The 26,534-nt window shown below is 46.7% G+C and overlaps 1 protein-coding gene across 3 annotated transcripts in view; it reads left to right on the plus strand.

Moving 5' to 3' along the window:
- CAPZB (capping actin protein of muscle Z-line subunit beta) overlaps window positions 1-26,534 on the plus strand; it is a 150,082-nt gene that overhangs the window by 36,165 nt on the left and 87,383 nt on the right. Inside the window, exon 1 of one of the 3 annotated variants that reach the window (XM_026455935.2) lies at window positions 11,323-11,350. The exons of the other annotated variants lie outside the window; for them this stretch is intronic. The gene's annotated coding sequence lies outside the window, so the exon portion shown is untranslated. Of the gene's footprint in view, window positions 1-11,322; window positions 11,351-26,534 lie in introns of those variants that run through there. 3 annotated transcript variants of the gene reach the window in all.

A 26,534-nucleotide genomic window follows, 5' to 3' on the forward strand; every position in this document is an offset into this window, starting at 1 on the left:
GTGGTGTGATATTGGCTCACTGCAACCTCTGCCTCTTGGGTTCAAGGTTTCTCATGCCTCAGCCTCCCAAGTAGCTGGGACTATAGGCACGTACCACCATGCCCAGCTAATTTTTGTATTTTTAGTAAAGTCAGAGTTTCGCCATGTCAGCCAGCCTGGTCTTGAACTCCTGACCTCAAGTGATCTGCCCGCCTCAGCTTCCCAAAGTGCCGAGATTACAGGCGCGGGCCACTGCACCCAGCCAACCCAGCCTACATTTTGTTTATGAACCTGGATTTAGCTGTTTCACACTGTTGCACTGAGCGGACATACTGCGGTTCACCCTGAGACATGCTGGTTCTTTCCTTACCTTAAGGATGCTAGTGGATGGCATATAGACAAGGTCTGATTCACTGGCAAAATCTTCCCCCTTCCTCAGCTCTGTGCCTGACTGTGACTTGCATCTTGCCAGGCCAGTGCATTTCCTTTTCTGGCTGTGATCAGAATTTTCAAGCCTCGAGACCCCACTTTATTCCTGTTGTCCTGGTTCCGGCTTTGGGAAGCGTGACCTTTCAGGCCTGCTCAGAGACACCCCAGTGCCCTTTGTGCATTATCAGCCTTACAGAGACTCCAGGGTCAGGAATTTTTGTGGCAATGGAACTGCTGGGGTTTCATCTGCAAATGAAAACCACCTGGCCAGCTGCTTGGGTCAGATGGAAACCAGATGGGAGAAATCAGGGGCGGGCAGCCGGCAGCCTGGGGCAGCGTCCCCAGTCACATCATCTTTCCACTTCCTCTTGCCCCCTCGCCTCCCCTGCCTGCAAAACGATTGTTATTAACCCATCACCTCCTCCAGTGCCCCAGCAGTTCCAGGATACAGGGTTCTCTCACCCAGGCCGTGGCCAGCCCAGAAGATGTGACCCAGAACCTAGAAAGGTGACACGCACTTTAGATCTGTGGGGGGAGGAGGAGCAGCAGGTGGCCATGGCCATCAGTGTTGAAATGTTAACTGCCAGGGTGGAGGGAGACGTAAATAGCAAAGCTGATGGAATCCACAAGGCACAGTCTACCCCCAGGAAATGTTTTGGCGAGGTGACAACTTTTTGCCAAAGTAGGGAGGAAAGTTGGTCTGGTCACCAGGCAACTTCTAATGTGAATCATCTGCAGTTGAATAGGAAAAAAGCCCTGCAGCATTTATCATGGGGAGGTGATGCTGAAACACTGCATCTTTCTCTGGTCCACAGTGCCCCCACTGTAACCAGGTTTGTTTCCGTGGTTCAGAGAGGAAACAGCTTGTTGAGTTTTTACCTCTGGGCTTTGTGGATTAAGGTGGTTGTCAGAGAGGGAAGTAATGTATTATTTTCCATCTCTAAACACTCCTCAACTTGGGGCAACGAAAGTAGAAAAATATTAATCAAATGCTCACCCGGAAGTGGGGAAGGGAGGAGGAAAGGAGATATCCTATTCACAGTGGTTGACAGCCAGGAGTGGAGCTCTGCCGCTTGGAAAAGGGAAAGCCCCTCATGGGTGGGCCGTGCCTGGAGAGAAGTGGGCGTGTGGGATGTGCGCAGCGGTGCACCACCCTTCTTGGAGATATTTTGGCTTCACATCCTATAGACTGGGGCCCTTTGATGCGCAGTTGGCTGATAGGTTGGCTGGCTACTACTAAATTTTCCTCCAAAAGAAAAGTCTAGCCATGCCAGGCCTGAGGGGTATCCTGAGCTCCACCCACTCCCTGGTGGGGTGTGTTTCACAGTTCCCTCGAGTAAGTCCTCCCTCCGCCCTCTTCTCCACGCTGACGGAAGCTTATTAGAGTGCAGGGGAGTGAGGGTGTCATTAGAGAGCAACACTGAGCCTGTTCTAATTCTTAAACTTAAAATGAACCATGCTTTCACTACCATTAGTTGCAGATCTCTTAGATGGCACCAGTGCATCAGAGAGGCCCAGCATTCTGGCGAGGCCACCGAGGCAGAGAGGTGCAGTGTGGCCTGCGAGCTGCTGGGGCTGGGTTGGATGGGGCCAGTGAACCGTGCCCTCCTTCACCAGCTCCTAGGGTGCTGCTGTGCTACCCTGGCCCTGATCTTAGGCTGGCATCCCCCAGGTGTGTCTGTGCAACTCACCATTTCGCTGGATTGCTGCATCCACAAAACACTTTTAGGAAGGCACAGAAAAAGATCTTGTGGTTTCAGCTTTCTATGATGCTGAGTTCGTTCCCTCAAATATTAGGTCTGGGCCGGATGCAGTGGCTCTCGCCTATATCCCAGCACTTTGGGAGGCCGAGGTGGGCAGATCACCCGAGGTCAGGAGTTTGAGACCAGCCTGGCCAACATGGTGAACCCCATCTCTACTAAAAATACAGAAAAAATTAACTGGATGTGGTGGAGTGTACCTGTAATCCCATCTGCTCAGGAGGCTGAGACAGGAGAATCGCTTGAACAGAGTGAGACTCCATCTCAAAAAACAGAAAAAGGATTAGGTCTGGTGCTGCCCAATGTCTCTGTCTAGGTCAAGTTTAAAATTCGTCAGTATTTTTCTTTCCCACTTTAAAAAAAAGCAACAACAACTACAAAATCCTTCTCTGCAGAAGGATGATAGAAGAAAGAGAGAGGTTGCACCCAGTGAGGGCTGGGATGGGCACACCTCCTGGGGGCCATGATAATCTTGAGTGTGGCAGGTGTTATTTTCTGGGCAGTGGAGTGGTAATTTGAGAAAATATACTCAGTAATAGTATTTTTTGTCTGGAAAATAAAGTGAAGAGTGGTTTTTGCACAGTACAAACCATAGAGGGTAAAATTGACAAAATTCAGTTGGTATGATGGATCATGGATTTCTAGAGACTGAAATCATGTGATAAAAAAACTTGGGGCCGGGCGCGGTGGCTCAAGCCTGTAATCCCAGCACTTTGGGAGGCCGAGACGGGCGGATTATGAGGTCAGGAGATCGAGACCATCCTGGCTAACACGGTGAAACCCCGTCTCTACTAAAAATACAGAAAACTAGCCGGGCAAGGTGGCGGGCGCCTGTAGTCCCAGCAACTCCGGAGGCTGAGGCAGGAGAATGGCGTGAACCCGGGAGGCGGAGCTTGTAGTGAACTGAGATCCGGCCACTGCACTCCAGCCCGGGCGACAGAGCAAGACTCCGCCTCAAAAAAAACAAAACAAACAAACAAAAAAACTTGGAGTTCACAAAATACATATAAAAGGAGGGGAAAAAACATCACTCAATCTTTCCACCCAAGGAATTTTTATATATCATTTCCCGGAGTTGGGCATTTTTTTACTCACTTGATAGTACATTTTTATATTCAGTTTTGCTAATTAAACATAAAACATTTTCCCGCTGTGCAGTTGTAAGGGTTACACAGGAGATGAGATCCCTTCCCTGTTGTTAGGGAGATTATTTCCAGTTTTTTTGCCATACAGCAGTGGGCATCTTTGTTCATCAGCTTGAGTGATTTCATTAGGGTAGATTCCTAAGAGGGTATGAATATTTTAAATGCTTTTGACATGTACTTGCCCATTACTTTCTAAGAGAGTTGCACCCATTTGTACCTTTTAAGGCTTCCAGATTGCCTTTCCATACTCAGATCATTGTGCCTTTTATGTAGTTCATAATCTTCCACTTGCCTTTACTTCTTACATGGCTCATTGTCATATTACTCACTTTAACTTTTGCCAATGTCTTTTCACCGTAATTGAGTACTTCCAGGGACTAACATGTTGTCAGGGGTGGCTTTCAAGTTTCTGTTGAAAGAGAGAAAAATGTTCTCAGTTTTCCTGCATGCAGTGCATCCTGAACTTGATTTGGACACTCTGACCAGTGCTGTCTTCCTTTGGCCACCTGGCTTTGAAGTGAGCCTGGCAGTACAGCCTGAGCCTCAGGAATGCGCTTTCAGGGCCACGCTCTTCCTGCCTCCCGGGTAGACTGGAACTGACCTCGCTGACCCTGACGCCCTCAGATTATCTGTTGAGCCTCTCTGCCGAGGGCTGTTTGTCCAGGTGATGCCGGGAGGCCTCCAGCTTCCTCTGTTCCTGCTACAGGGTCTTACCATGTGCTCTTGAGGGTAGAGCATAAAGCCGTGGACTGCCCTCCTGCACAGCCCAGCACTCCCTGCCTCTAGTGGTGGTTTTGTTCTTTTTTCAGCTGCTTTATTGAAGTCTGATTTACATATAAAATTCTGCAGCTTTAAGTGTACAGTGCAGTTTTGTACATTTTTAGGAAATTTACAGAGTTGTGCATCCATAACCACAATCCAATTTTGGAACATTTCCATCACCCCCAAAACACCCCCTGCATCCATTTGCAGTTATTCTTCATGCCCACTCCTGCCCCAGGTCATCATTCACTTTCTGTCTGGCCATTTCATATGTGTAGAGTCACGCGGATTATTTTTTAACCAACTTATTTGATTCTAAAAGTAATCCCTGTTGGAAAACATCTGGAAGAATAGGAACCAAGTTGTTATTGGCAGTTACCTTTGGGGAGTCTCAAGGTGGTGAGATCACAGGGGGACGTTTCACTTTCTATAATGCATTGACTTTCCTACAGAGAGCCTATGTTACATTTATAATCAGAAGGAAAGGGCAAAGGGGGGAAGTGCATGTTTTACTCTTGGAAAATGCAAAAATGTATAAAGAGAATTAAAAAAAAAATAGTCACTCAAAATTCCCCCTCATGGATAAAACCACTTTTGCTTTTTTTTGTGGGTTTTTGTTCGAGTTTTCTCTTGAGCGCATTTTTAAAATACAGCTTTCAAATTTGCGTCCTGCTTTTTCCTATTGGGTCACATAAGTCTTATTCCCACTTACTTAAAACACATTTGCAAACTTCCTGTTAATGATCGTACAGTTCTTCATCTTACAGTTGTACCGTAAGTTCCTCATGTTGGACATGAAGGCTGTTTTCACTTTTTGCTCTCATAAGTAATGCTGAAATGCGTATCTTTGTGTCAAAGCTTTCTCTAAGACCTTTGCAGATCTCGTGGGTTAAAAAAAATTTTAGAAGGCCAGGCATGGTGGCTAATGCCTACAGACCCAGCACTTTGGGAGGCCGAGGTGAGCAGATCACTGGAGATTAGGAGTTTGATACCAGCCTGGCCAACGTGGTAAGACCCCGTCTCTACTAAAAATACAGATATTAGCCGGGTGTGGTGGTGTGCACCTGTAGTCCCAGCTGCTCGGGAGGCTGAGGCAAGAGCATCGCTTGAACCTGGGAGGTGGAAAGGTTGCAGTGAGCCGGGATCACGCCACTTCACTCCAGCCTGGGCAGAGTGAGATTCCATCTCAAAAATTAAAATAACATTAAAAACATTTTTTTCCCCCAATTTAGCTATCTTACAAAATTGCCTTCTAGATCACCTCTCTGAATTTCACCTACATATTGGAATTGCTTACTTTGGCTGGAGGATTGGCTTCTTTGTGTCAGTTTGAGGCATGAGGTGGGGAGCGGCAGAACAACCAGGCCAGGGCCTGGGAAGATGGCAGGGTCCTTAGAGCCAGAGAGCAGTTATGTTTGTAATCTAGAAGGGGCTAGGCACGTTGTGTTTTCTGTAAATAATCCCTTCATGTTCATCATTAGTTTTCAGTAAAGGTTTGTTTGTTTATATGAGTGAGAAAATGTTTTCATTGTTTTAAGAGGGTTGGAGCCGAGAGAGTTTTGAGCAGATGCAAGCCCAAGTTGTCACAGGGTAGGGAGGCGGCAGCTGGGTGTCTGAGACCTCAGGATTGGGGTGTTGCAGACAGATGGAGGGGCAAGCCCTGGGGCCATGCACACTTCAGGAGAGAGAGGGATTGAGGCCAGAGACACACCTGCCTCTTTCTATGGGAGACATTCCTGCTGAAGCTCTTCATTGGTGAAAATCTGAATAGAGTTTTTTTTAACCGGAGGGGATGTTTGGGGAACAGAGGGGCCCTATGAACCCACCAGGTATTTCATTCAGACTTTGTGTGCACTCCCTGGAGAGAGAGTCCATAGCTTTCATCACAGAGTACCCCAGAGGCTTTGAGTCCCTCTTGGTGAGGAAGGCTGAGTCTGGGACATGCCTCACTCTGCGGCCACACAGAGCATCTGCCAGGCAGCCTTGCCCAGGTGACCTGACCTCTCTGCCTTGCTTTCCTTGTTTGTAAAATACCTGACATGGTGTCTGGCACACCAGAGACACTCATTGTCACATTAAAGCTGTTGTCTTTTTTTTCTTTAAAAAAAAAGAAAAAGAAAACAATAACTTAAGCATACCCTGAGAGAAAGCTGTTGTTTTAATTTTGGCTCAGGGAGATTTCCAAGGCAACTGTGGACCAGAAACTGACATCAACAGCCTGAGGTATCGCTAAAGCCAGGCTGTAAGTCCGGTGGTGCTGCCGTGATTATATTAATATTATACAGTGTCTTATTTTAAAATAAGGAATGGATTTTTATCTTTTATTTTCATTTATTTTTTTGAGATAGGGTCTTGCTCTGTTGCCCAGGCTAGAGTACAGTGGTGTGATGATTGCTCACTAAAGCTTTGACCTCCCAGGCTCAGGTGATCCTTCTGCCTCAGCCTCCCGAGTAGCTGGGACTACAGGCATGGGCTACCATGCCTGGCTAATTTTTTTGTATTTTTTGTAGAGATGGAGGTCTCAGTATGTTGCCCAGGCTGGTCTCGAACTCCTGGGCTCAAGTGATCCTCCCAGCTTGGCCTCCCAAAGTTCTGTGATGATAGGCGTGAGCTACCACTCCTGGCCAGTAACAGATTTTTAAAATCCTGTTATAAAAGTAAGGTCATTGTAGAGCAGGATGTAATTATGATTTTAAGGTATTTTGTTGGGGGAAGGGTATGAAGTCAATGGTAGACATCTACGTATTCACTCCTCTGGACGCTGATAGGATGGATGTAAGTAGCATCCTTTAGCGCCACTGGCATAGAGGTCGTTTGCACCGCACAGAGGAGCTGTGTTTGTATAACGTGGAGTAGGCAGCCAAGCCGAAGGCAGGAGCAACGGAACTTTCCTAAAAACAAACCAGAGTTGGAAATTCTAGAGAGCCTGCGGCATCTTTACAGGAAGCCAGGGAAGGAAAAGCTGTCCAAACCAAAGGGTTTTTTGGTGACTTTTGAGGACCCTGTGTTTTTCAGTCCTTCAGAGCAGCTGGGCTGTTACAAAGCTACATTTAGGGTTTCCTTTGGCCCCCTGCCCCAGGAGGGCTTTCCTGGACCGAGTGCAAGTGTAAGAAAATTGCCTAATGTCCAGTAAACATTCGACTCATACAGGCCTTAAAGCTTGCAAGAGCCTGGAGTAGGTGGCAACCAGGCCTTACGGTAAGGGAACTTTTAAGTTAGTGTTGCCTAATTTAAATTTAAAAAGCTTTTTGTCACAGAGAATTTCAAGCAGGTGATATAATGAGCCCCCAATTATCTGTCACCCAACTTCAGCAGTTATCCTCTGTGGCCAGCGTTGTTTCAGCTGCTCCCGCTTGCTCCACACCCCCTCCCACTCCCCAGCTTGAATCCATTTGAATCAGATCCTCTGGTGTAATTGTCATGAGCAGTCGGGGTCTTTCCACTCTGAGAGCTGAATTCTAACACTGTACCTGATGTAAACAACGGGACTAAGCACTGACTTTTGTTTTTTGGAAATTGTCAGTTAAAAAATTTGTGAGCCTTTTTTAGGATTATAGTAATAATGTAGCCTCATTGAAACTGGAAATCACAAACAGGGTTTAAAGATGACAGAGCCCTTCATCTTTCAGCATTTGGAGCTATCACTGTGATGACTTTTAAGGGCCCTGTGAATAGCTCTCCTGCGCTTTTTTTTTTTTTTTTTTTTTTGAGATGGAGTCTTGCTCTGTCGCCCGCACTGGAGTGCAGTGGCACAATCTCAGCTCACTGCAACCTCTGCCTCCCTGGTTCAAGCAATTCTCCTGCCTCAGCCTCCCAAGTAGCTGGGATTACAAAGCGCCCACCACCACGCCCAGCTAACTTTTGTACTTTTGGTAGAGATAGGGTTTTGCCATGTTTGCCAGGCTGGTCTTGAACTCCTCACCTCAGGTCATCCACCTGCCTTGGCCTCCCAAAGTGCATGAGCCACCATGCCTGGCCTCTCCTGAGCTTTTGAGCAGCTTGGTGCTGCTGTTTTGTTTTTCTCTCTGCCTTCTACACTGGGGACCCCACCCAGCATCACTTGGGAAAGATGTGATGTGAAGCTTCTTCAGTTCTGTAGTTCTGAGTGGACTGGAGCCACCCTGGGTGTATGTTGTGAAACAAAGGGGGTGAACATGCCCTGCTCTGTATACTAGGTAGGTACTCAGTGAATGAAGTTGAATGAATGTGCTATACCCCACCTCCCTGAGGCCAAATAAGGTTTCTCTTTCTGCCTCTGAAACACTTTAAAACTCGTCTTTCCCTGTGCTAGGCTGGGCAGCAAAGCTGAGTCCCAGAGATAAAATGCAGTGTTCCTGAGTACACCCTTTTACTTACTTTATTTCCAAGAAATGTCCCCAAGCAAAGACTCCTGTTGTGCTCAGGCTGGCAGTGTGCCACGTGTCCCCATCCTCAGACTGCAGGGAGAGTACAGCCCCAAGGCCGCAGCTGGGTCACGAGCTGCATGGGCAGGAATGCATGGTGAGCTAACTGGGATTCACGCGTTTTCAGCCTTGCTTACGTTTATATGATGTATGTTTTCAGATTGCATGGACTTTCTGCCTAAGGTTTTAGCAGCTGTAACTTTTTTAAAACATGGATTTTACTGTAATAGTCTGTCTTCAGGATGAACTGGAGTAAGTCAGTAGCGTTAGGCGCACGGATGCCTCTCTAGACACTAATTCTGAGTCACTCTGCCCAGGGGACCTCAGCTTGGTTATCTGCACAAGTCCCTCTCCCCACATTGGTGATAGGAGCACAAACCAAACACCTTGCAATGTAACAGCACCTTGCTTTGAATCTAGTAGTTGCCCTTCAGAACGGTTGGCCTTAGGCTGGACTGGAGTTCACCTTTTCACGGTGAGGAAAAGTTGGGACTGAGCTGTGAGGGTTGGATTTCAGGGGAAATGCTGAATCTGCATAAGAGAGATTAAATAAATAAAAATAAAAAATTGTTTTCACATCATCTCTTTCAGTATCTATTTCTCACATATTCATTACAAAAGTATATTTTATGGGCCGGGTGGATGGCTCACACCTGTAATCCTAGCACTTTGGAAGGCTGAGATGGGTGGATCACTTGAGCCCAGGAGTTCAAGACCAGCCCGGGTAACACGGTGAAACCCCGTCTCTCCAAAAAATACAAAAATTAACCAGACATGGTGGTATGCAAGCAAGACCCTGCTTCAGAAAAACAAAAGGAAAAGAAAAGGGTATTTTGTATTAAGGTATTTCCTGAATGGTTCTACCTTGAAGTGCTTTCTAAGCAGGTTATTAGATTTGCAGTAATACATGTATTTTATGTCAGCTGTAGGGAAAACCGGTAGCACCCCCACCTGGCCATGCTGTGGTCCTGCCCTGCCCTCTTCGTGTCTGGGCAGATGATGTGGATGGCAGCCAGAGAGACTGCTGAGGTTCTGGATGTTAGGGCCTTGATTCCTCCTGCAAAAAGAAAAAGCACAACCAAAACCAAAACAGAATACTTGCAGGGGCTGCTCTCACGGGAATAAGAGGTGGTTTCTGAAATGAGTGGCACCAATTAAGCACCCAGTGATCCGGTGGCATGAACCCCTGGGGACAGCTGAGGGCAAGTGGTCTCAGAAGCGTGCCATGTGCAGGACATGGCAGAGCTGGGAGTGTCAGCCAGGAGGGAAGCTGCTTGGAGGGAGGCCGAGATGGTTCACTCCAGGTGTCTGAGGGATGCCACGTGGCAGAGAACTTGCGTATCCTTGAGGTGGTTCTGGACAGAGGACTCTGCGGGGGGCTGCAGTGCAGGGCAGAGCTGCCGAACAGCCAGCACTGCGTGACACAGGCTGCCCGGGGATATGGCGCATTTTCCCCATAGTCAAGATCAAGGAGGGGTTGAAACACCTAGTGCTTTAGGGATTTCATACAGGGGAAGTGGGACTCCAAGGCCACTAAAACTGAGATCCCGGGGTTCTTCAGGAACAAAAGACCTTTAATTCAAAGACTTTACTATTAATAATTGATACCATATTTTCCCATATGAATACAAATGTATATGGGTACGTTCTACAGGAAAGAGGTTATAGTTGTCTAAGATGGTTTTAAAACTTTATTCCTGTAAATATAGAACGTTTACAAGAGTGGGATAGTCTTGTGCTTTATCTCATCTTTCTGATGTGGGAGTTTTGGGGATAACTTCTAAGAGACGTGTTGCTTCCTGTCCCTCAGATGGGCCAGCCCAAGCCGGGTGGCTTCAGGCAGCTCTCACCCGGGATGTGCCACCACACTTCATACCTCCTGAATGCTTGTGGCCATGGGTGGAGCTCCGTGATGTTTACAGCATGTAAGAATGAATCCCAACTGATGAGGGAATCTGGTTTCCATCATTGATTGGAAACGGATCCCTTCCCCTTGCTCTGGATTTAATCTTCCTATGAGAATGATCTAAGCCACTTTCCTCTGTCAGAGGACAGAAGGGAAATCAGGAGAAAGGGAGGGAGTGACCGTTCCCAATGATCTCTGAGGCCGCCCAGTGCCCGCTGGCCCCACTGGGGAGTCACGCACAGCACCTGTGCCCTTGCCTTCTTTGCACCTCTCCCTGTATTGGAGAGCTGAGATACTGAGATGGGCATCTCACGCGGCCTTGTGTGTCCTCTGCTGAGTCTCACTGGGAAGCAGCACAAGAAATGGATGAGGCGGAGCAGACCTGGCCTTGGAATCTGGCCCCGTGCATAAGTGAGGATGTTCTTCTTGGCCTTTCTGAGCTTGGCTTCCTCTGAGTGGTGGGAAGACTCATTGGTCATTTTTCAGAGCCCTTTGGTCCACTCCTCAGCACTGAGACACTTGAGAAAGGCTCCTCTTCACTCAGTATGCTCTGGGGTTACTTATTTCCTAATTGAATTTTCTCATTAAAACCTGCTTTCCCAAATCTGTTTGGCAACAGGACAGTTTCGAGGTGGTAGAAGAGCGGCCCAGCTTCCTCTGTTTTTCCTTTCCCTAACTTTCTGGAGGCATTATCGAAGCACGCTGAGCCGCACATATCTGAAGTACACAACTGGATGACTTGTGTTCGTTTCAGTGATAACACACAACATCTGCCTCCCTGCTCTCCCCAGCCTCCTGTCTCTGATCGCACCCTCCCTAGGTTTCCAGCCTCTTCTTAAGCGGCGATTCCAGCTGGCAGCGCTGTGACAAGTGTTTCCGTAAGCATTCCCACGATCCTCTAAGTGAGGAGCATGACCTTGGAACCATGTGCCCGGTCCCCTCCCCTGACGTAGGAGGTGGTGGGAGGTAAGAACAATACTTGGATGGATGGATTCCCCGTCTGGGGCACTGCCGGAAAGCTGAGCATTTGTAGGCCATCCAAACACGATCGGTCACCAGGGATTCGAGGGTTAGAAGGGGAAGGCGAATTGATTTCCACCTTCATGTTAGAGGAAGGAGCCTAGGAAAACAACCCCCTCTGCTTTTCTGAGCTCTCCTACCAAGCCTCCTATTAGTTTTGGTCACAGAACTTATGAGCTAAGTATTTAAAAATTGGCAAATGAAAGCAAAGATGTTTTCTCTTTGTGTCACGAAACTCTCCCACTGGTGAGTTTTGAGGCTCCCTTTGCTGGGGTCCCTGGTAAACAGCTTATTCGGTTTCCCTGGGCTGGCGGGAGCAAAGGGAGGTACGTTCCTAGCTTTGGAATACTAGAAGGGTGTCTTGCTGTGACAGTACCTGGAATGAGTCTCGTGCCCATGGTGTTCTGTTCCTGATTGCTTTTCCAGTTTCCCATCAAGTCAAGTCTTTAAGACTGCGGAAGGTACACGCGCTTTCGAGGCTGGTGAACTTAGCATTCTGTATTGACAAGACCTGAAGACAGGAAGCAATTGATGATACCTTTTATCTCCTCTATTGGAAATTAACAGGCAACCCACTCAAACACTTATTTGGGAAGGTGTGTCTCCTGGGACTCAGCGGTGTGCGGCCTTGCCTGTGATTTTCGTTTGTAGATAAGGAATGTACTGACTGGACGTTGTTAGGCTTATGATATCCCAGTCTTTGAGCCGGTCAGCACCTTCTCCTCGGATTTCTCCCTCTCCCACCCTCAGACACAGGCTGTGAGGACTTGTGACATTTCATATGTTCATGGAAAGCTTTCCTAGTTTAAGGTTCCTTATTGCAAGACTGTTTGTTTTTAATGAAAGCTCTCAGTCAGTGGATTTATATGTCTGGATGAGAAACCTTTTTATCTGTCATGAAACAGGAAAACGCCCTTCTGAGAAACTGAGCGTTTGGCTTCCTAAAGAACCATTGTATCAGCCATCCTTGGGCTTCCACTTTGTAGAGGTATGTGCTGAAACTTGCTCAGCTTAGATCACTGAGCCTAATCCAGCCCTCCTTGGCTCAGACAACTGAACCATCCAGGCTCCGCAGGTCCCAAGGTCTTCCTGGTGTCTGCAGTCCCAGCCACACTGTGCGTACACAGAGTCCAGCACTCTTTTCTAGAGGTTGGCAGAAGGCCAGTGAGGTCTTTGTTGTGAAATTGTTAGATTATATCATTTTACTTTTTTGTTTCTTCCTCTTTTCTGTTGACTTAACATGTAGAACATATGCAGCAGTGACTGTGTCCCCGGTATGTGCCAGGTGCTGGATGAGGATGACCCCCACATAATTCTTTTTTTTTTTTTGAGACGGAGTCTCGCTCTGTCACCCAGGCTGGAGTGCAGTGGCCGGATCTCAGCTCACTGCAAGCTCCGCCTCCCGGGTTTACGCCATTCTCCTGCCTCAGCCTCCCGAGTAGCTGGGACTACAGGCGCCCGCCACCTCGCCCGGCTAGTTTTTTGTATTTTTAGTAGAGATGGGGTTTCACCGTGTTAGCCAGGATGGTCTCGATCTCCTGACCTCGTGATCCGCCCGTCTCGGCCTCCCAAAGTGCTGGGATTACAGGCTTGAGCCACCGCGCCCGGCCGACCCCCACATAATTCTTAAAATAACAGTGCAACGTATGTATAGCAGTTGTCCCCCCTTAGCTATGGGGCATATATTCCAAGACCCCCACTGGATGCCTGAAACCACAGATAGTATCGAACTCTATATGCTTTTCATTGAGGTGCGACAGCAAAACTAGCACAAATTTCTTTTCCTTAGAAGTTTTACAGATAGAAGATTCATTCTTACCGTAGATCTTAGTCTCCGCATGCAGTTTTTCCCTTCCTTTATTAAGTTGAGAAATTACACTTAAAGAAGCACTTTTGTCTTCACTTCGGCATATCTGAATTGCCGGCATCACTACTGTTGTGTTTTGGGGCTATTATGAAGCAAAGTAAGGGTAACTTGAACACAAGCACTGTGACACCATGACAGTGGATCTGAGAACCGAGCCGGCTCCTGAGTGACTAACGGGTGCATAGCTTGTACAGTGTAGATACGCGGGACAAAAAGATGATTCGTATCCCAGGCAGGACAGAGTAGGAAAGTGCGAGATTTCATCACGCAGAACGGCATGAAATTTAAAACTTCCAAATTGTTTGTGGAATTTTCCACTTAGTATTTTCAGACCATGGTTGACTACAGGTAACTGAAACTGCCAAAGAACAAAACTGCAGATAAGGGGTGACTACTGTGTTATTACCCTCATTTATAGATGGGGAAACTCAAGGCTCAGAAGAGTTTTGTGATTTGTCCAAGGTCATACAGCTGGGACCCGGTGGAGTCAGGATTTGAATGCAGACAATCTTGCTTTCAAACGTTTATCCTTAACTAGAGTGCTGCGCTGCCTTCCTCACTTGTGGCTCAGCTGTGCAAAAGCAAGTGCTAAATAACCCACTCCTCTTCTTTTGGAGACTTTAAAACAAAGAGATGGCAGTGGTTCTTAGCACAGGTGGCCTCGCTGCTGGGCTCTGTGGAGTACCTAGTAGGCACAAAGGTTCTGCGGTCAGATGCACCTGCCTTTGAATCCCAGCTCTGCCATCCATTTAAATGTGTAAGCTCACCACTGTCCCTGTACCTCAGTTTGCACATCTGAGACTAATACTGGCACTTAACTCCTTGGTTCATTGTTAAGATTAAATGAGATATTGGCATATAAAGCACTTAGAAGAATGGCTTAATCAGTTTTAGCTGTTACTTTTATCACTGTGTTTTAAGCCCTAAGTCAGCGCCTGCCGCGGCGTACCTGCTTAATGAAAGTTGTTAGTAGCAGTTGGTTGTTGTGCTGTGTTTGGCAGAGCCTGCTTTAGGTGGTGATGAGAGTCAGTAATACTGTCCAGGGCTGGGCTTAGTTCCTAGTTATCAAAAAGCTGTTTTGGACCTGGAGCTTGTTGCTTCCCTTTCTTTTAATTCTTTTTGCTCATGGAAGGATATTAAGCTCCTTCCTCAGCCAGCTTTCTTCTTGAGACATAACACTCAGCGTTTGATTGGGGATGGAAAGAAAGAAGGTTTTGAGCTTGCGAAATATGTCTTGTTGGCAGGATGTTCACCAGCTCTCAGGAAACTTGTCTGTTGATGGAGGAATAATGTTTCCACTTGTAAAGATCATTTTGGCCTCCCCAAAAGAACCAGAAAGGAGTAACCTTGACTGATTCAATTTTCAGGCCCCGTGGCTATCCACTCTCATGCTTTTAGCTAATGTTAACTCACATAAGTGAGAGGGTATGTGTATATGTGTAATTCCATATTATAATGAATGTTTTGGTTTTTTTTTCCCTTTGAGACAGAAAAAAAATAACTTTTTGACTGACTTGATCTTCTGGCCCCTTGGCCCCTTGTTCCGTGGCTACCCACTCTCCTGCCTTTTGGGTATTTTGTCCCCCAGGCTGGAGTGCAGTGACACAATCGTGGCTCAATCTGCCCTCCCACCTCAGCCTCCCAAATAGCTGGGACTACAGGCAGGCCCAGTTAAGTTTTGTATTTTTTGTAGAGACGGGGTTTTACCATGTTGCCCAGGCTGGTCTTGAACTCTTTGGCTCAAGTGATCCTCCCATTTCGGCCTCCCACAGTGCTGGGGTTCTAAGTGTGAGCCACTGCGCCTGGCTAGAAACATTATAATCTTATGTTTTCTGGAATTAAGTTCTGTGTAAGAGGATGGTGATAATACCTGTTTTGTATTTTTTTAACCCTTAAAAAAAAAAAAGGCTTGCTCTGTTGGCCAGGTTGGTCTCAAACGACTGGCCTCAAGCTGTCCTCTTGCCTCAGCTTCCCAAAGTGCTAGGATTATAGATGGGAGCCACCATGCCCAGCCAATACCTGCTTTTTTTTTTTTTTTTTTTATGGAATAGTTATTGTTTTAGGAACTATGCTAGTTTCTTTACACATATTTTGTGATATTGTTCCCAAAATACTAGTTCCTTTACACATATTTTGTGATATTGTTCTCAAAATAACCCTGTAAGATAGGTTTTATCATTATTCCCGCTGAACAGATGAAGGTATTGAGGCTCAGAGAAGTGAAGGAATTATTCAGACCTTCATTGCTAGGAAATGGCAAGTACAGGCTTTGAACTCTTGTCTGACTTACTTCCAAGGTCCGTTCTGCCAGCTGCAGACCTGCAAGGACTCTGTCTTTGGTCTTAAATCGAAGCCCAAAGGATGTCATGTTTCAGTCATCTCCCTGCCCAGTGGGTCCTGACATTAATTGGAAGAGGGCAACTTTGTGACAGGTCTTGGGTTAAGTTTGCAAATGTATCATGGGTGGGTAGAGTGTTGCATTGTACATTTCTGTCACTAAAACATGTTAAAAACTTCGGCCATCTATTTAGGGGAGCCAGAGGGCCAGTTGTTGCAGGATTCTGTTGTGCTCTGCTGTGCTGGGCCTGTGGTTGTCAGTGTAGAGCGTGGTGCTGTAATAGAGAGTTACCTTTGAGCTGGATAGGGCAGGCCGACAGGGACAAGTGGAGATTGGATAGAGTCTTCTGTATTGATTCACACACAGGCATCTGAAATTGGAGCCTAGCAACCCAGGAAAGTGCTTTGTTGGATCAGTAAGCACTGTGTTCTTTTCCTCAAGCTTCCTTTTGGACATAAGTCAAAAAAACAGCACCACCCCCTTCTAGATAAAATACTTGGATTGATGGAGCCTTCATTTTCTCCAAATCCTTTAAACCTTGCTGCTCTCTCATCGAGACGTGCCCATTTGTGCTGTTTGCAGGTTGAACCGAAGCTTCTCCCCAATGTCTCTGGAAGCCATGTGCAGGGTTTTGTTGGAGTAAACCTATGTCCAAATATTATAGATTTCATCCAGGCCGTCTTATAAATCTGTTTGGTTTATGCGAATTGGCTGCTTCTGCATGAAAAAAAGGAGTTTACTTTTCTTAGCCCTCGTCAGTGAACACGTGGTCGATGTTTTTCCGAATTGTTTTTTCTTTTAACTGTTATTTAGAAGACAGGAGCACCCTGCTTTACTCAGCTTCCACTTTTGTGAAAGGCTTCTTGAATTTCTTGTGCCATCGAGGGGGAAATGGACAACATGTATGGCATCCCTTGAAGACGTCTCAGGATTGCCCATAATTATGTGTCTAAGTGCCAGTTGACAAAGTGGAGGGATTAGTCACTTGTTACTTGAAACCAGCCAGGATCATGTGGAGGCAGCAGCTGTAGACATCTGTGAAACATTAATGTTCAGACACGAGGTGATGGTGCCTTGCAGATCTTCTCGAGGAGTCTAGGAAACCATCAACCAGAGAAATTATCTGGGGAAGGCTTTCTTGTTTTTGACAAATCCACCTGCCAGGGATAGTGTTTGTGAGAATACAGTCTGTAATCCACAGTGACAGATTTCAGAATTTGGTAGTAGATGGCATTGTCCATAATTTGTTCATCCCAGGAGAAGAGACTCTTTGTCCCTATCTGATTTTGTGAGCTTGCAAGTTGTTCCCTACAAGTCATTAGAGATTAGTTTTATTTCATTGGGATTGTTTGACATTCTTTGGAGAATGTTTGGGCATGGGAGGGGACCTGTGTTATGACCTTCTGTGTCATTCAGTGCTCTGGGGCAAGTCACTTCACCCTTCAGGGCCTCACTTTATTTATCTGTGAAGCTGGGGTAAGAGCCACCTCCTGCAGCTGTTGCAAGGCTCTCCTGAAACCCACAGGGTGCAGCACCTGGCCCATGCCAGGCCACCCTTAGCAGTTGTTAATTTCCTTCCCTTTTGCTTTTGAAATTGGTTTGCCTTTTGGATACCTAGTATTCTTAATAAAGATCAATTCACTTAAAAATCAAAATAGCATTATCTGGACAATATATAAGAATTCTTTTTTTCAAATTTTTTTTTGACACAGGGTCTCACCTTCTCACTCAGGCTGGAGTACGGTGGTGCTATCTCAGCTCACTGCAAACTCCGCCGCCCAGGTTCAAGTGATTCTCATACCTCAGCTTCCTGGGTAGCTAGGACTACAGGCACACATCACCATGCCTGGCTAATTTTTGTATTTTTGATGGAGATGAGGTTTCGCCATGTTCTCCAGGCTAGTCTCGAACTCCTGGCCTCAGTGATCTGCCTACCTTGACCTCCCAAAGTGCTGGGATTACAAGTGTGAGGCACTACACCCGGTCTGGACAATATAGACGTATTCTTAATACTGCCATTGTTAATGCTAATAATGTAGAATTTTATTCAAAAGAGTAAAAGAGTATTTTACTTTTTTTTTTTTTGAGACAGGATCTCATTCTGTTACGCAGACTGGGCAGCCTCAACCTCAGGTGATCTTTCCACCCTGGCCTCCCGAGTAGCTGGGACTACAGGCATGCACCACCATACCTGGCTAATTTTATAAGTTTTTTGTAGAGACGGGGTCTCACTATGTTTCCCAGGCTGGTCTTGAACTCCTGGGCTCAAGCGATCCGTCCACCTCTGCCTCCCAAAGTGCTAGGATTACAGGTGTAAGCCACTGCTCCCGGCCCGAAGTAGTATTTTCTTGGATAAAATCAGCTGTATTCTTAAATTTTGACTGATGATTAAGCTACAGGTTTCTTATCTGAAATGCTTGGGACCAGAAGCATTTTGGATTTGGGACTTCATTGGATTCTTTTCAGATTTTGGAATATTTGCAGAACTTACTGGTCGACCATTCCTAATCCAAAAGTCTGAGATGCTCATTGGAGCCTCATGTTTGTGCTCAAAAAGTTTTTGATGGATTTTCGGGTTAGGGCTGCTCAACCTGTATAAGCAGAAGCACTAAAGTGTGTACTAAAGAGATGCCTTTTCTGGTCATGCCTCCTTTCCTACTATGTGATGTCTTGTTTGTTACGGGTCAGTCCAGGCCTCAATTTTCTCCAGTTCAGATGGTTTTTAGGGTCCCCTTTAGTGTCACATCCCTGTGAATCTGTGTTTTAAAGTTGGACAGGTGGAGGGGTAGGCACAGCCAAGAGAAAATGCTCCAGCTCACTCAGTTGGCCAGCAGAGCCAAGCACAGTGCCTGAGAAACGTGGCAGAGAGCCCCCCTGAGCAATGAGTGTGTCGGTCATCATGTGACCCAGGGTTTGTCTGTGCATCAGGTTGGCCCATTTGCTTTGTAGATGTTGTAAAAAGCAGGCAGTGATTGCCTTTAGGTGGAGCTGCTTGGGAGCTTCAGTACTGGGCTCAGGGATCAGCAAGCTCCCTGAGGTGCTGGTGTGGGTGGGCGGCTGCCAGCTGTGTGTTGGGAGTGACTAGAGTTGGAGGGTGCAGGGGTAAGAGACATGTGCCTTAAAGGGGAAATAGAAGAACAGCGGAATAAACCCCTGCATATTCTCCTTGCTGGGCAGTGACTGTGCTTTGCCAATTAAAACGTGCTTGTACAGCCACCCTCCTCTGGCACTCTGGATGGCTACCTCCTTTTTAAGAAGTTTTGTTGTTTCGCCAGGTTCACCGGGTAAACTTTGATCTCTGCAAAGGACTGTTCTGTGTTCAGCAATTAGAGGTGTCGGAGTGTAAACAGTGAATTGGTTATCCAAAAAGCTACAGCAGAAGTATAGCTCCGATTCCTGAGTGTGACTCATTTCGGATATTTCACTTCCTGGAGGGATGTGTAAGGGAAAAATCAACTGATGGCTGTTGTAGAGTTTGACACAGAGCCTGTGTGTAGGTTGCTAAGTTTTCCTCTGGAATAAATATGCCAGGGAGAGGCACGTGGAAATTTTCATTGCCGGGGAGGGTGTCAGGGTAGTTTGGGGACTCTGCTAGTTAGTGCTGCCACAGTTGTCTGATTTCGATGGCCTCAGATGGGGTTGGGAGCACCAGTAAAAAGGGAGAAGTTTCAAATAGTTGAGATGGTGGAAATATTTCTTGATGCTGTCCTGGGCTGGGGAAATGGAGCAGAGGGCTTCAGAAAGCAAACTGCATGAGGGAGTTACTAGAGTGCGCAAAAACAAAGGGAAGGTGATCTTCCATGGACACATGTGAAATTCCTTCAGCTCTCACTGTCACTGCGCCTCCTCTCCTTGTGGCTTCAGGGAAGCCATGTGCTGCAGCATACTCAGGGTAGGGGCGGTTGTGTGGAGTGAGTGCTGTGCAAGCCTGCCCTCCTTTGTGGGTGCTTAATGACTTGGAAACTGACATAACACTCCACCTACCTTTCTAGAGACTCCTGGAAGCCTGAATGGAAAACCTGTGTCAAGTGAGGGAAAAATCCAGGCGGAAAGGGCCCTCTAGCACCTAAGGAATGTTATGTGAAAGTCCTGGCAGATAAGCCACATGCTTTACTCTCTGGGAGAGTTCCTACCCTTTATGGAGGATGCTCTGTGGGCAGTGCCCTTATGGCCCAGACGTGGTACCTCGTTCCCAGTGGCCCGTGAGGTAGACAGTACCGTCAGGCCCAGGTTTTAAAGAAGACTGAAGGGATGAGGTGGGGACATGCTTACGCAGGCTGTATGGGAAAGTAGGAATTATTAGTATATCGTATCTGTTCCTTTAGAGTCTTGAACTTCTATAAGAAAAGGAAGAAGTAATCTTCATATAGTGTCAAGGTATTTACAAACTATTTGTGGGCTGTGATTCTGGACCCCAAGTTTTCAACCTGATTTATTCCTTCTCTTAAAGTTTCTTTTTTTGTTTGTTTGTTTGAAATGAGAGCAGATTTCTAATTTTCTGGATCCTCAACCCATAGCAGATTAGAAGCAACATATTTGTTGAGGAAGTGTAGCTGACAGCCTGGCAGAAGCAGCAGATAAATGTAAAAAGCAGACACAGGGCTACGTTCCAAGAATGGCTACTCATACAGTGTCCTTAGACTAATGAGAAATGGTTTCGCTGTGTTCATTGCGTTGTCCTGTGATAATTTGCATTGTGTAAAAATGTAGAGCAGGTAATACGTTTTAGAGAGATTGCTGTCTTCTAGAATTTTTTTAAAAGTTGATACCTTGATGACCTGAACAAGTCACTGGGAGGACCAGTCCTCGAAAATAATGGGGTAGCTGGGATGCTGGGCGTTAAATGTAGGAGGATGGTGTAATTCTTTCCTGCTGTTTTTTTCTGGCTGTCCTCTATCTTAGGTCACAGCTCCTTGAGGGCGAGAATCACATCTCACTGTTCGGCTGTGTCTGCCAGTCACTTACACAGTCCCTGGATGAAAGACTCACGGGGGAGAAGGGCTCGGGGCAGAACCAGGCCTCGAAACATGAAGAAGATCCAGGTTTAGGTGCGGATTTTGCGTCTGTCTGTGCGACTTGGCAAAACTTGGCGCTGGACCTCATTATGCGTTGTAAAATGAAGGAGCAGGACTCACACGAAATTGAGATGTCAGTCCAGATCTAATTTCTGTGATCCCAACAGTTTTTTTTAAAGGAGAGACTTGTTTATAAGAAAAAAAAAGAGAGAGACACATAAAGCAGTTATGTTTTCATGGTAATCCAAATGACCTTAACAACATAGCCACTGAATTGTTCCCTTTAAAATGGCTAATTTTTATTTTTTGGAGGGGGTGAGTGGGGGGCAGGGATAGTCTCACTCTGTCATCCGGGCTGGAGTGCAGTGGCATGATCTCAGCTCACTGCAACCTTCGCCTTCTGATTTCAAGTGATTCTCCTGCCTGAGCCTTCTGCATAGCTGAGATTACAGGCATCTGCCACCATGCCGGGCTAATTTTTGTATTTTTAGTAGAGATGGGGTTTCACCATGTTGGCTGTGCTGGTCTTGAACTCCTGACCTCAAGTGATCCACCCGCCTCCACCTCCCAAAGTGCTGGGATTACAGGCATGAGCCACTGTGTCCAGCCCTAAAGTGGTTAAATTTTATTCCTCAAATGAGATAGGAGTTTATTTCTCATATAACAACAGGTCACCCATTCTGACCTGTTGTCCCACCTTGGATGTCCAAGGTGGGCCGTCCAAGGAGCCAGGCTCCTCCTTTATGTTGCCCTGCCGTCTCCCAGGGTTTTATATTTGTCTCTATGGTCAGAGTAGGACTAGAATGGTTAATTTTATGTTGCATGTTTTTTTTAAAAAACAAAACAAACAAAAAAACCTCAATTTAAAAAGATGACATTGACTCAGCAATGATGGTAGACAGCAGACCCCAAAAGGTTGAAGGAGGCTTGGTCTGCCAAGTGGACTTCCACCGTGGCTGTGATTCCCTTGATAGCTTGGGTATTGGATTTTCCCATGGGAACAGAAAGTCATCCAAGGGGTATGTGTGTGTTTGTGTTTGAGGCATCTCCCTCCTGCATAACTATCATCACATCCCAGAGGACACTCAGGCAGTGGAGGAAGCACTTTTCTTTTTATTAATCTGAAATGTGCGGTTTTCCAGAGTGACCTAAAGATGAGTGGTCGGCTGGGCTGGCCCAGGATTCCTTCCCCAAATCGCCCCCAGCACAAACTGTTCCTGGGCCACATGGCAGAAAACAGATTCGACGTTTAAACAAAGTTGCTTATTAGGTCACAGATTATACAAGACAAACCATGGTTAAGTGAGACTCCATAAATTTGTGGTAAGTCATTCTGGGCGCCAGCAGAGTTTACCTTTGTGCTGTCTATGAAGTTATTTTGCTAAGCCTCTTGGGAATGTAAACGAGTGAAGGTCTTGACGAACTTAAGAACAAACTCTGAAGGTCTTGAAGCTTTGGTTGATTGTTTATGTACAGACAGATGCTGTTAAGCACAAATCTGCCTTAACCGGCCACTACAGGAGGCCAAGCAGGACCTCTGCTTGCAAGCATTAGCAGTTTGAGTTACTGCCTGTGCCTGTCTTTGAAATTAAAAACAGTGGGTTTTAAAAGGACACACAAACCACACACTCTCCGGGGAGGCTGTGGCACCATCCTCTAGCAGTTGGCCCCAGCTAGGAAACTTAGTCATCTCAGGCTCCTTGGGCTTCCTCCCATTTCCAGTAACTGACCTCGTCCTATCTGTTCTGACCTTAAAGTCTTTGGCTCTCCTCCTCTCCGGCCATCCAGCCAGAGACCTGGTTGCTATAGAGGCTCCTCTGCTAGCTCTTCTGCCCCCAGCTTCGTCTCTGGTCAGGCTGTCTCCCCAAGGTCACCAGACAAATTCTTCTGTGTCAGTTACTATTGCCATCTAACAAAATCACCCCAAAATCTAGTGACTTAACATAATAATTCATTTCATTGTCTCTGATGGTTTCTGTGGGTCAGGAATTCAGGAGGGCCTTGGCTGGGTGGTTCTGGCTTAGGGTCTCCTGCTATTGCAGTCAGATAGCTGAAGCTGGAACAGTGGGAGCCTTGAGCACCTGGGGGCTCCGTGGGCCTCCCTCTGTCCGTGGAGTCTCAGGGACTCTTCTGCATGAGGTGGCCTCAGGGCAGTTGAGTGGGCTCCAGGCCTGTGTGTTCAGCAGGCAGAGAGAAGCTGCATTGTCTCTTGTGGGCTCACAAGTCATAGGGCATCATTTGTGCTGGGCTCTGGTGATAAAAAGTTACAAAAGCTCCTCCGGTTCCAGGGTGGAGGGGTCACAGACCTCGCTCCCCACCATGTGGGAGGAGTGTCACAGTCATGATGCAGGAGGAGCATGTGGTCTGGGACTGCTTGTTATGGTCATTTTTAGAAAATATAATCTGCTTCACCTTCTAAGTCACAACAACAGTCGTCATTCCCTGTGGAAAAATCTCTAGGGGCTCCAGAACCCTCACAGAAAAGTGGATTTTAAAGAATGTGGCACAGATGACTTACCTATAAACTGGACAGGAGCAAAAAACTGAGGGAGAAGTGAGGTTCTGAGCCTAGCTCCTAGGGCCAGCTTAGCTGCCCCCTGAGTAGTTTGGGTGTGATCTGGCCCTTGTGACAAGGCCCCAGTCACCTTCCCAGGCCACCCCCCATGGTTCCCCACCTCCTCCACGCACCTGGCTCACCTCTCCTTACCCTGCTGCACCTGCTGCCTGGAAAGGCACACCTGCTCATCCAGGACTCAACCGCTCCTGTGGCCCCTTCTGAGACATCTTCTGGGGCTCCCTGCCCTACTTAGTGGGAACCTCTACTCTGACACTGACATTGTTGTGGATGGTGTGTTTACTCTACCAAACTTGGAGGGTAGGGACTGGTTACATCTCACTTGATGATGGTTTCCACATCAGACTTTGCCCTGGAGTTTGCTTAGTCGGCCAAGTTTTCCTGTATGCAGATGATGTCACAATACTATCAGATGTCTGAACACTGTAGCAGACACATAGGGTTTTATTTGAGTGATTTCTTATTCTGAGAAATTGTTTTAGTCCATATTGATGGTTGTTTTATTTATTGCAGGGTGATTTAAGCAATTTTATGCTTTGTCTTTAAATCTTATGAAAACAAAGTGAAATATTTCTTATCTCAGCTTATATACCAAAATAAAAAAATAACACACACACAAAAACCCCTAAACCTACCCCTTGGAGCCTTGCCAGCTTAAAGTGGGGTAACTGTCCCCTCCTTATTATTTGACATCCTAACAAGGACTCTTCCTTGATTTTTTTTTTCATACTGATTTTGACTGCACCATAAGCTCCATGAAGAGCAGAGACTTTTATGTTGACCACTCAGCATCAAAAACAGTGCTTGTTACCTAGGAAACACTCACATAAATGATCAGATGACTAATTGAATGGGCAGAGAATTCCACAGGGTGAGGAGGAACGGTCCTTCTTTTACTGTTTACCTTTCCACCTGGAGCACACCACTGGGAGGTGGAACTGGTGAAGCTCACTTTATAAAGGAGGTGCCTGGACCAGTCAGAGTTTTGAAGGAGCCAGCCTGTGGAGCCTAAAGAGCTCTTAGCCACCGGGTGACAGTTTACTTCCCCTGACTGGCCTTCTGTTTATTTTGTAGCCATGTGAGGGAGGGAAGTCCTAGGAAAATAATTGACACAAAGAAGTACAAATCAGTGTATGGTGAACTGTGCCTTGTCTCTTTGTACCTTCTCTGTCTCATTATTGGACACACCAGTTGGCCTTGTGGTTACTTGCTGTTTTATGGACAATTGGTTCCTTGAGGCTTGGGACTGGGTCTCATTTGTTGGGCCAGATTCAGGGCCTGGCCCAGGGTTGGCACTCAGTGCACAGTTGTTGAATTGTAGCCCAGTTGCTGGCCTGCAAGCGGCCAAATCCAGGATGATGGTCTTGTTTTAAAGGGTGTGGCGGTTGGGTGTGTCCACTCTCGCAGTAGGATAGAGGGCAGTCCATCTAGAAGGAGTCTTAGAGTTCATCTGGGCCAAATCCCAGGCCACGAGATTAAGTGAGCAGTCCAAGGAACACGGATGTCTAATGACAGGGCATACCTTGGACCCTGGACTCCTGAGTCCTAAGCCCTCTCTTTACTTGTTCTTTCTTGTATTTTTTTGACCTGTTCCGTTTCTGTCCTGGGCTGGTTCACCCCTCCTTAGGCAACCTGGTGGTTCCCTGCTTCCAGGAAGTCACCATATTGATGCCAAACTTAGCGCAGACACCCAACGGGCATAGTGCACTGCAACCCAGAACTCCTGGGCTTGAACGATCCTCCTGCCTCAGCCTCCCGAGTGGCTGGAACTACAGGCTCACACCACCACTCCCTGCATACTTTGTATTTTTTTCTATTACCTTTAAAAAAAGTTTAGATATCTGATAATCATAACTTAAGCATCACGATTATGATGAATACCCTTGAACCTGCCATTCCGTGTGAGACCTAGCTTTCATCTTCCCCTCGTGGCTTCTCTGGAACTGCTCTTCTACTCTTCTTAAATGTTGTATTTATCATTCCCTTGTCTTGGCTTAAAGAAAAAAAAAAAAGCCTTGTTATATTAGTCTAAAACGCATGTCTAAATAATAAGAGTGTTCATGGCCAGGTGCAGTGGCTCACACCTGTAATCCCAGCACTTTGGGAGGCTGAGGCAGGTGGATTGCTTGAGCTCAGGACTTTCAGACCAGCCTGGGCAACATGGTAAAACCCTGTCTCTACAAAAAACAGAAAAATTGGCTGGGCATGGTGGCTCTTGCCTGTAATCCAGCACTTTGGGAGGCTGAGGTGGGCGAATCGCTTGAGGTTAAGAGTTTGAGACCATCCTGGACAGCATGACAAAACCCCATCTCTACCAAACTACAAAAAGTTAACTGGGCATGGTGGCCTTCCAGCTACTTGGAGGGCTGAGGTGGGAGGATGGCTTGAGCCTGGGAAGTCGAGGCTACAGTGAGCCGTCATTGTGCCACTACACAGCAGCCTGGGTAACAAAGTGAGACCCTGTCTCAAGAAAAACAAAAATTAACCAGGCATGGGGGCGTGTGCCTGTAATCCCAGCTACTTGGGAGGCTGAGGTGGGAGGATAACTTGAGCCCAGGAGATAGAGGTTGCAGTGAGCTGAGCTTGTGCCCCTACACTCCAGCCTGGGTGACAGAGTGAGAGCCTATCTTTAAGAAAAAACAAAAAACGTTCACTATTGCTTGTTTTTGAGCTTTATATAAAAGTGGCAGCATCCTAGGGAGGCCCCTGGGACTAGCCCCCCCCCTCCGTCCCCATCGTTCCGTTTCCGGGGTCACTTACGTCGTTGCTTGTAGCTGAAGGTCATCTGCTTCATTCTCCGGTGCTGTTTCCTGTTTGGACCCCTTAGGGTTTGGGATGACTCCCAAGCAAATGGCTCCAGTTAACTCTAATTTTAACGTCTTACAAGCTGTCATTAAGCTTTCCCATGTTGCTTCACTTACGGGAAGCATTTAGTCATTTCCTCATTGAATGATAGTTAAACATCCTTAGCCCTAGAAATTTGTAGTGAAACATTTCCAATTAAGATTAATTGGGATTAATGCAAAATACGAGTCAGATCGTTTCGTAGTGGTATTCTAGTGCTGTCAACTAGATACAGGCCGACAGAGGACTCTCTAGCCCCCTTGTGGGGTGGGGATGTGATCAGCATATTGGAACTGGGGTTGTGAACAGGCTCCGAAGAAGGATTAAAACAGCGTCTTTCACCTTGAGCTTCTCTGGCCAACTTAGGTCTTTTCCTGGATAACACGGCTCAGTTTCTGGTTAATCCCTTCTATGTCCTGCCTGGATCACAGTTTCAAATTAGACAGGCTTCCTTATATCTTAATTTGCTTTTCATTTATAAGGAGGATTGC

The sequence above is a fragment of the Piliocolobus tephrosceles genome, chromosome 1 (genome assembly GCF_002776525.5).
Source record: "Piliocolobus tephrosceles isolate RC106 chromosome 1, ASM277652v3, whole genome shotgun sequence".
NCBI classification, from domain to species: domain Eukaryota; kingdom Metazoa; phylum Chordata; class Mammalia; order Primates; family Cercopithecidae; genus Piliocolobus; species Piliocolobus tephrosceles.